The 10318-nt window shown below is 26.2% G+C and overlaps 1 long non-coding RNA gene across 1 annotated transcript; it reads left to right on the top strand.

Moving 5' to 3' along the window:
* Window positions 1-699: 699 nt before the first annotated feature.
* On the top strand, window positions 700-5526 carry LOC145840985 (uncharacterized). The gene is made up of 3 exons (XR_014370132.1): window positions 700-818; window positions 3158-3268; window positions 4780-5526. It is a non-coding gene; the product is annotated as an uncharacterized LOC145840985 (long non-coding RNA).
* The last annotated feature ends 4792 nt before the right edge of the window (window positions 5527-10318 follow it).

Genomic DNA, 10318 nt, shown 5'->3' on the forward strand with positions numbered 1-10318 from the left:
GAATCTGTGAAGTAAAGCTTAATAAACCTGCTTAAAATTAATTACTTCTTAGAAATATTGATTAAAATAAGTATTTGTTAGGGTTTTTCTTCAAAAAAATCATAAAAAACAATTTATATACATTAAAAAAACACTAAAGTCTAAAGTATTTACAATCTATCAAATACTAATACAATATTTATTTTGGTATTTTTCATCAAAGTTAAACATGTTTAACAAGTTACAAATAAAGTTTATGTACAAAAGTTTGTAAATGGTAGGCGCTTCACATTCCAATAGTGTTCAATTGTATGACTCCACCTTCTATGTTGACCACAAAAGCGATGGCAAGGAGATTCCAGGTGCGAGCGAAATGAAGAAAATATGAGAATAATTTCCCTCTTGTCTGCCAGCATGCGGTGAGAATTCCAATATATAGATGGATGAAGCAAAAAAACACATGCTTGCCGAACAATTGAAGGTAGAACACTTCATCAGGGGTGATTTTGGTCGCGTTACCCATGAGCGTGTTGTTCAGGATCAACGGGTAGGCCATGCAGGTGGCGAAAGTTAAAAGTTTCAGCAAAAATTCGCGCACGAAGCGGATGGAGTTTTCTTCGGGCAGAATGGTAACAAGAAGGTTTAGAAAAATTGTATAATATAACAGAATACAGAGTCCGTACTTGTGGAACATTGAGTGAAGAGTCAAGACCAGTGTCCTGGGTACCACGTTCAAGTTACCTACAACCTCGGGCTGGTCTACAGGGAACAATACGAAACACTGGATCTGCGCCAAACCCCAGACGAAAGACACAAGCGAAGCGACTGTTGCCACCATGGTGAGAATTTGTTTTTACTTTTTAAACAAAACTGTTAGAAATAAAAGTCGTTTTTAGTTTAATGTTTTTGGTTTTTATTTATAAGCTCAATCTAAAAAACGCTTTTGTAACGTTTGTTAAGAATAGAAAAGAGTTAAATACATTGAAACAAAAAAAAGTTGAGATATTTACAAACAAATAAAAGATTTGCAAATATGCAGTTACAAAAAAAAATTCAGTAAGCCTATTACGTTTTACACAAACTACACAAATTAAAGCTGACTGATTTGAAAAAAAAAAAACTTTTATTTACTCATCAACATTATTAAAATGTGCATACTGTTTTGGCAAACAGCCATATGGATATTATTTTGCTATTACAAAGTAATTTATAATTTAGATTTGTAAATGTGTATATTTTATGTTTTAATTTCTTTAATTTATAGGTAAAGCTTCCTTCCAAGTAATTACTGGCTTTTATTTTTTAATTCTTTCGTACACAATAGTTTTTTTGAGTCAATTTTTTTTTTGATTTATGTACAAAGTTTTTAGAATTGGTAGTATTTAACAAAATTCTTAAAACAACGTATACCTAACAAAATTATAAAGTAACTTTTCCACTGAAATAACACTAATTTTTTAGTGGTGTAGTTAGTTCAATGAAAGATCTTATCAACTATAAATAACTCAAACTATATCATTTTTACAAACATCCTTTCAAATTTATGTTTTTTTAAAATAACATTTTTGTTTCAAGTTTAAGGAAACTTTTTAATACTAAAAAAAATAATTGTTTTTAACATTTACAATGCAAATTTATAATCCGAGCGTATACATTGTTATAAAACTTGCACAAATTAGCTATGTAGATTAAAGACTTGTGTAAAAATAAAAGCATACAAATTCAATCCAGAAAATACAATTGCTATCTATTTGGTTTTGTTTTAAACGAAAGTTCTTTAATATTGTATTTAAGGTCTAAACTTAAAACTGTGCATAAATTTTTACCAAAATAAACAATATATGTAACTAAGCTATGTATTTAACAAAACGTTTAATTTACTTATTTTTACTTGGTTTCTTCTAAGCTTTATTGTGCTAGTTCTAATTAAAAACTTTTGTTATGACAGTTGAAATTATTTCTAATAATATTACTAATAACAACATTAACTTAACAAAATACTATTAGTTAAAGTCAGTTTAAGATTTAAGAACTTAATTATATTCCATTCTAGAACTAAATAAAGTTAAAACTTATGATACTTATGTAAAAAATAATTTTTAATGTTATCATCATAAAAGTTTAACAATTTATTTTATAGTGATATTGAATTTGGGTTTTATACTAGATCAGAACTTTAAATTAAAACAATGTAACTATTTATATTATACTTGTTTCCTACAAAAATGTACTTCCACAATTTTGATCATTAATCAGATTGAATATTTAAACCTGAAATAAACTTCAGTTGGATTCAGTAATAAATAAGCAGTAACTTCTGTAATTTAGATAATTAAATGTGTTAATGTTCAAGTTTTAGGTGAGACTAAATTTGTGAATACAACTCCATTTAATATGTTATAAGTTTAAATATTAGACTTAAGTCTTATCCTTACTGTTTAGTATGATACTACTTTTGTTTATATTAAAATACATAGTTTAAACTTTAATGTAGTTAAAACTTATTGTAAAAACATTTAACACTATTTTGTGCTAACTTTAACTAAAATCTAAATTAAACCTTCAACTTCAAAAGTTGTAAAGTTTTATTTTTTTTTCTTTATTTCTCCCGTGCAGTATACGTTTTTAGAATTTCATGTGAAAAATTTCACGAAATCTTTGAACAAAAATAACCAAAACAAAAGCTTTTTCATTAATCATACTTAAAAAGCTTTATTAACGAACACATGTAAAATCTTGATGCGATTTTTTTTTAATGAAAGTGTTTTGCGGTTTTAACTCAAAACATAAAATCACATTTTTTTGTGACAGCTACTTAAAAAATGATATGCTTTATTTGGTTTATTTAACATATTGCTAATTTGGCTTAAACTTTGTTGTTTAGAAAACCTTTTTACATAAATTATTAAAAATTTTTATACATTATTGTTATTTGTAGAAAGAAAATGATAACTAAAAGCCTTTGTTTTACTTTAATCGGATTATACAATATAAATAAGAACTTTTTTTCTAAATTTATATCGATTATAAACTTATATTATAATTCAAGTTAATTAAAACAAAATTTATCAAACATCCTTACTTTTTAGAACCCAAAAAATGAATTGTTATCTAAAATATTTTTTTGACCTACTTAAGGTTATTATTTTAAGTGTATTAATGTAAACTTACATTTCAGATGTCAAACTCCACAATGAAATTTTGCTCGACTCAATGAAAACCGCATTCTTTTGTTGAAGTTTGCCTCGTTCGTAGTGGTTTCTCAAAACACCAGTGAAATGAAAATGAAGTAAATATATACTATATAAAAAAATTAGGATATAATATATTAATGCGTATTTGAAATTTAGTTTTAGTTTTAGAGTTTTATAGCTTTTAATACAAATAAGTTTCAAAATATTAATGTTAGTTAAGTCGGAAAATTGCGGTCGTTAAAGTAAAAACATGCAGCCCAAAAAGCACTTTCCAGCTAGAAATATACTTTTCAAAATGATAAAAACAAAAGTGTATCTGGTGAACATTTACAATTAGACTTTTAATTTAATGATGACTGTTTACTAGTGCTATTTTATTACGTTTTTAGTTTAAAACAGTTATTTTTTATATTATTTAATAAAATAGTTTCCAATTCCCCCGCACAACAATTTTTTATAAAAAGTTCGGTCCACGACTTTGAATTATTACGTCAAATCACAGTTCGTACGTCACAAACGTTTGTAGCGCTTCACTGAACTTGATGCTTCAGGACCTAAAAACAATCTAAAAACCTATAATTGGTAAAAAGAACGATTTAGTAGACAAACCTCACCTGTATTGTTACGTCACAACTGAAATAGTGTTACGTCACAACTGAAATCTTTATTGTTACGTCATACAGCAGCTCACTGAATATTTTCTGTTTTGTGTTGAAAAAACAACGCAGATTTATTAAACTAATTAATTTTTTGCAATAACTTAACTATTATCAAGCTACATTTTTAGTATATATATATTTTAAAACTTTGATTTTAACAAGCACTAACCTGTTTAATAAGAATAGTTTTAACAATATGTTAAGTATAATAAAACTTTTAATCGTATAGAAAAACTAGTGGTTGGTTTAGTAATGTGGCTTAGCTTTTTTTATTAAAAAAGTTTTTTTAATTTTTAAATATTGACAAGTAATATCGAAGGTCTAAGCTGAAAAGGGAAAGCCTAAAAGTTATAAAAATAACTTTTGAATATTTACAGTTACATTATCGTATATTACTTGTCAGAAAAAAAAAGATTAAGTTTATTAAGAGAAACATTAACTTGATTTTTTGAATGATAAAAAAAAAAAAGTTAAGTCACATAACTGTTATTCGACCACTAAAAGCTTTTCCCGGGTGTGGCTCTAAAAAAACAAAATAATTTGTTAAAAAATAAGCCACGGTTTTTTTTTTAATGTTTTGTCGATTTTTGGGTGGCCCTTAAAAGGACCTTGAAAAAATAGGCTTACTTTTTCCTTCTCTAATCTGAATGTCGAGACATTTAATTTAAAGATTAAAAAAGTAGCCTTTGACCTGATAAGAATAAAGCTTACACCTGTTCAAAATAACTATTTGTTAAAAATTTTGATTAAATTAAAGTTGTTAAAATTGAATAACATACATCAAAAAACAAAAAAAGTTTTAGATTATTTAAAAGACATCATTTGTTACATTAATTGTTTAGCAAATTTAAAAAAATATAAACTTCTATATACAACACACACATTACAAAACAAAATTCAATATTGAAAAAAAACCCTAATACTGTTCATTACAAAATGTTTTTCAGGTCGATTCGGCTGGTTTGATCGCCACTAGGTTGGTATCTACATACTGCAGGATGATAAGAAAGTTCCAGACGCTTGCGAGGCAAAGCGGAGTCTCGTATTTCGGTTTCCAGAGGTACTTTACAAGCTCAATAAAAAGGAAAACGGCCAGCATGAAAATCCCTTTTGCGTAGTTATTAAGATAAAAAACGTCATTTTCACTGTAGTTTTGTGCGTTTAATATAAGAAGATTGTTTAAAATAAGAGGGTAAGTGAGTAAGACGACAGTAGAACAAGTTTTTATAATTGTTTTGAGTAGCTCACTTATCCTTCTTCTGGGAAGTTCAAAAACAGTCATGCACAAAACGTTCGACTTGATGTATCGTGAGTCAACAAAGAAATGAAAGTTCAGGTTGAACTCCCGTTCTGGAATCAAAATTACTAAGAACAGGACAGGGGCAGCGCGTGTGATGACGTAAAGATAATTTGCGCTGAATATGCAATTTATAGTCAGCACGAGTGTCCGGACGATGACGTTGAACTCGTCAATGCTGCTAGGACGACTGAAGCAAAAAAACATGTAATTCAGTGCTTCCCCTACACTCTTAAGAACACTGAACAAAGATAATATAACACGAAATAACATTTTTACTTGCTTTAACTAATCTGTTTAAAACAAAATAAAATTACAAAAGTTGTTTTTGCTAAAGCTTAATGTTTTTTATTATAACTTTTGTGCTTACTTTTTAACTTTTATAAGTGACATTGTTAAATTGTAACTCTCCAGTTTTATTATTACTTTATTTTATGTAATTTGTTACCATAGTATGAGTTATTACACATTCTGTATATTTTAACTTAAAATAATTTGGTACTTGTTAATAAAACTTATTACTGAACTGTTTATTAAACCTGTTTTTATACTTTACGTTTTCATAAGCTGATTTTTATGTATTTGAGTTGTGTTTTATATTGTTTTAATTTTTTTCCACTTTCAATATCTATGGCAAAATACCTGTTTTATTAACACTTGAAATATTAAGCTAATTCTTTCCAAAAATTTAAAGTCAAAATCAGCTACGTTTTAAATTTTTTCTACAATTTTGAAAAAAAAACTATTTTTTTATAAATCTATACCAAACAAACTTCTAAACTAAATCTACTACTCAAACTAAAGTAATTTCTGTGTTGTATCTACTACTAATTAATCTTATTTTAATCTATCATTGTTTAACTTAGTAGCTTTACAAATTAAAATATATTGTTTTTAAAGCCTAATAATAGTTTTAATCTAGTATTTAAAGTGAAACTTGAGACTAAAATTTATAGGTAATTTCACTAACAAATACAATGTACTTAAATATACCAAATTTTTAATTTGTGTTATATTTAACTTTAAAATAACTAATTTTTGCTAGTATTGTTGTAGCACTTGTACAATCTTTTTCTTTTGTTTAAACTTTGTGTTTTATGCAAAAAAATTTAAACAAAAACTTATTATCTTGTTTTACACACAATTGTATTAATACTGAAACAAAGAACTGTATGTCAAATGTTAAAATTTCCTTATATAACCCTACACATATTTTTATTTACATTAAATTTTTTTAAATAAAACTACTATGCATCTAATTGCAAACTGTATTAACATTAGATACGTTTATGAATTATTTTAGACTAGAAGTTCATGCCAAAACTTTTAATTGTTCTCAATTGTGTTTAAATACATATAGACTTTGTGTAAGCGTGTAGTAAACTTAAATACTATCAAAACTTAACTCAAGTTGATAACATGAATTAATCTGACTTCTTATAACTAACAACTTCCAAGTAGATTTAAGTTCACAATACCATTTTAATTTTTTTTTTCTTTTTTTGAGTGATACACATTTTTATAAATTTCATGAGAATAATTTCACGAAAAAGTTCGAACAAAGATAACCAAAACAAAAGCTTTTTCATTAATCATACTTAAAAATTTTAGACGAAGACATGTAAAATCTTGATGCGATTTTTTTTTAATGAAAGAATTTTGCGGTTTCAACTCAAAACATGAAATAGCATTCTTTAGTGGCAGCTACTTAAGAAATAAAATTTTAACTTAGCATCGAATGTTTTGATTAAATGTGAATGTTTTAAAGATAAAATTTACGTTTTACTAAAGACAGCTGTATAAAAGTTTAAAAACTTGTGAAAAACTAGGACGTTAAGTGAAAACATGATAAAAATAATGTTTTATTGTTTGTTTTTTGTTTTTTAATGTAAACGTAAAATTTTGTTAAGAGCTTAATAATAAAAACCATTAAGACGATGATAAAATAGTGGAAAATTTTATAATAACAAAATACATTTTTTTTGATAACTGTTCTAATTTTGTATAAACTAAGCCATGTACATTGTACATAATTGGTAGTAAATTATTTAAAGAAAATTTCTATAAGTTTATCATTTAAAAAATTTTCACATGTCGATTTGAAAAGCAGTAGTCATTAAAGAAAGTACAATATTTTTGTTACTATGTGTATAAATCAAAACTTGTAGGATTTTACAAAAAATTACACAATTTAATACTTTTAAAGTTTTGTTGTTATATTAACTTTTAACAGTTACATTAATGTTGAAAATGATACTACTAATTTCAGCGGTCGGTACCTTATATATACAACTAAGTTTTACTGAAAACATTCTTGGATTTTTTTTACAAAAAAAAAGAATATATATGAAGTGCAGTAAACTCAAAATAGACTGCACTGCACATTTTGTTAACATCAAATAGAATATTAGATTTGAAGTTTTTAATACAAAAGAACTTGCTACTTTTTAATTTGTTGTTTTTAAGCTATGATTAGTCGGGGCTAAATATTTTTGCATGGTTGACCACTATTAGTCTGTTTCGCAGTTTGATGACCCCTGGTATAAACTTTTACGAGCATAAGGTTACTGCAAATTGCAGTTTTTAGATATAAAATGTTTGCTTAGTAGATAAAAGTTTTTTAACTAAGGCTATATTAAACTTCGTTTTGCAAGAAACTCATAGGCAGTAATAAAGGTAACGCTTTCGAATTTCGTTTGCAACGCTTTTTATTACTAATATATTTGTTTGAGAGACTAGTGTGGCTTGAGTTTTTAGCTTGAGCCATTGGTCACCGTAACCCGACCGACACCGTGCAACTAATATGTACTTTTTATCACATTAAAAAAAAAGTAGTTATGGTTTATTAAACGACAGAAAAAGCGCTCAAAATATTTGGTCCTAGGACCTGGTGCACGAAAAAACCTTTCGGTTATCAAAGTAGCTGGTTATTATGCTTAAGTTTTTTCTTTGACTTCGTTAAATAATTCAGACCAGTAGCTCCCAACTCTCTTACACAACAGGCTTTTACATTTGTGCAAATTACAATGATTTAAATAATGTTGACACAAAAATCAAATAAATGAATTTTTGTGAAAGAAGCAAAAAAAGTAAGAGCACTTAAGTACATTAGATCACAAACAGTCTTGTCGATTACTACTTTTTAAGCTCGTTCTGTTTTAAACTGAAACTGAAAGTTTTGAACAAGTTAAGGTATTACTTCTTGTTTTGGTAGTTTTTGAGTATTAACAAACTTGCCAAATAAAATAAATAAATTTGCTTTTAGCTTGATCAGTAAGCAGTAGTTTTGTTAGTTAGCAAGTTTTCATACTTTTATTAAGGTATAAAGCATTTTTATGTTACTTTGTAGTTACACAATTTTAGCCAGCTTTAAAGTTTGTTAATAAGTTTTTTAAGTAAAGAATAATGGTGAACTTTGAACCTTTTTATCAAAATTGTGTTTGAAAACAATCAAATTCAGAAAGCAAAAGCTATGTTTTTGCTTTTTGAAGTTTAAAAAAAATCTTATCATTACAATGTAGCAGCAATCAAATATATATATCGTTTATATCAACTAAAATAGTTGTTTAAGTTTGGTTAAGGAAAACTAAGTTTAATTAAAAATTTATATTCTTAAAATTAGTTTAAAAACAAAATTTTGTTAACTATATATGTTTACTGATATGTACTATAAATTAAGCTATGTTTTATATTATCACATATAAAATACAATTCAATCAATTAAAGTACATTTTAAATTTGTGTGATCACACTTTATAATATTTAAAGAGTAAATAAAAACAATAAGTAGCCTACTTTAACCTATTATAACCTAAAGTAAATTTTACTACTTAATAATATCAAAAATTACTATAAATGCATGGATAATCATTTTTGCGTAATTGAATTTTTATGTACATACTTTAATTTACAGAGGGCTTTAGTTTCTTGTTAAAAATTTATTTTCACTTGGCAAGACTTTATAAAAATAAGAGTTATTAATCTGTGCTAATTTGATTTTCACCTAGAACTAGCTATGTGTATTTCATATTATTAAAATAAAGAAAGCAATTGAATTTATGTGCTATGATAAATTAAGTATTACTTTGCAACTTTTAAATTAAAAGAAATATTTATTTTTTTAAAAAAAGCTGCTTTCGTTTAAATCAAAATAGTATTAGGTCTTTTAAAGTATGAATAAACATTTAATTTTCATAACTCATCTTGTATCTATACTTTATGCAATAAAAATATTATTTATTTTGTACTTTTCTTTTCCATATGCTATTTTTTGTACACCTTTTTTATTAAGCAGCTACGCTTTAAACAACTTTTTTCTTGGAGTGGACAAATAATTCATGTATCGGAAAATTTTGGCCGTGGACTTTATAAAGGGTAAAAGTGCGGCCAGCCGAGCATGTTTTTAATTTAAACGAATACGGTCCATAAAAGTAATACTTGCTGCCCGCGAACATGTTAATGTGGACTGCAATTAAAAATAATTGAAACTTTTCTAAATATTCTGAGGTTCGAAATAAAGAGAGAAATACATTAGTTATGATTGCGAAGTTTTATTAAAATTAGTTCCATTTAGCCTTAAGCTTGTGGACTGTAAAGTTATTTTTAGGATTTTTGCTTTGCGTAGCTGCTCTTAAAACTATGCTAGATTGCACTTATATGACAAAAAGATTCTCTCATGAAAACCAAAATGTTAAAAAGTATAGTACTTATAACTTCTAGATATATAGTTATTTGCCTTAACTAAAAAAAATGCTCAATTTACTATTTATGTAAAGAGCTTATTTAAATATATTTATGCAAATTGTATATTTTACTCACGACCGGTTTCGGTGGCAAGAGATTGCGACCTTTTCTTTATTTGCTTGAAAAGGTCGCAATCTCTTGCCACCGAAACCGGTCGTGAATAAAATATACAATTTGCATAAATCTATTTAACTTCTAGATATATAAATACTTTAACTATGGTGATTATGAGCAAAAAACTTACTTTATCTACTTTGTAAAACTTAGTGTAATTAGTATTTTAAATCTTAAGGTTAAAAATGTTTAGTAAATTACTAGCTTAAAATTATTGAAAACGCATAAATTATTTACAAAACAAGGTAGTATACAAATATAAAAAAAAGTTACATACTACCTTTAACATAAACATTGAAGTTAAACCGATTTAAAGTTCATAAGTTAAAACT

Source organism: Thalia democratica, chromosome 7, assembly GCF_965202585.1.
Source record: "Thalia democratica chromosome 7, ktThaDemo2.hap1.1, whole genome shotgun sequence".
Taxonomy (NCBI): domain Eukaryota; kingdom Metazoa; phylum Chordata; class Thaliacea; order Salpida; family Salpidae; genus Thalia; species Thalia democratica.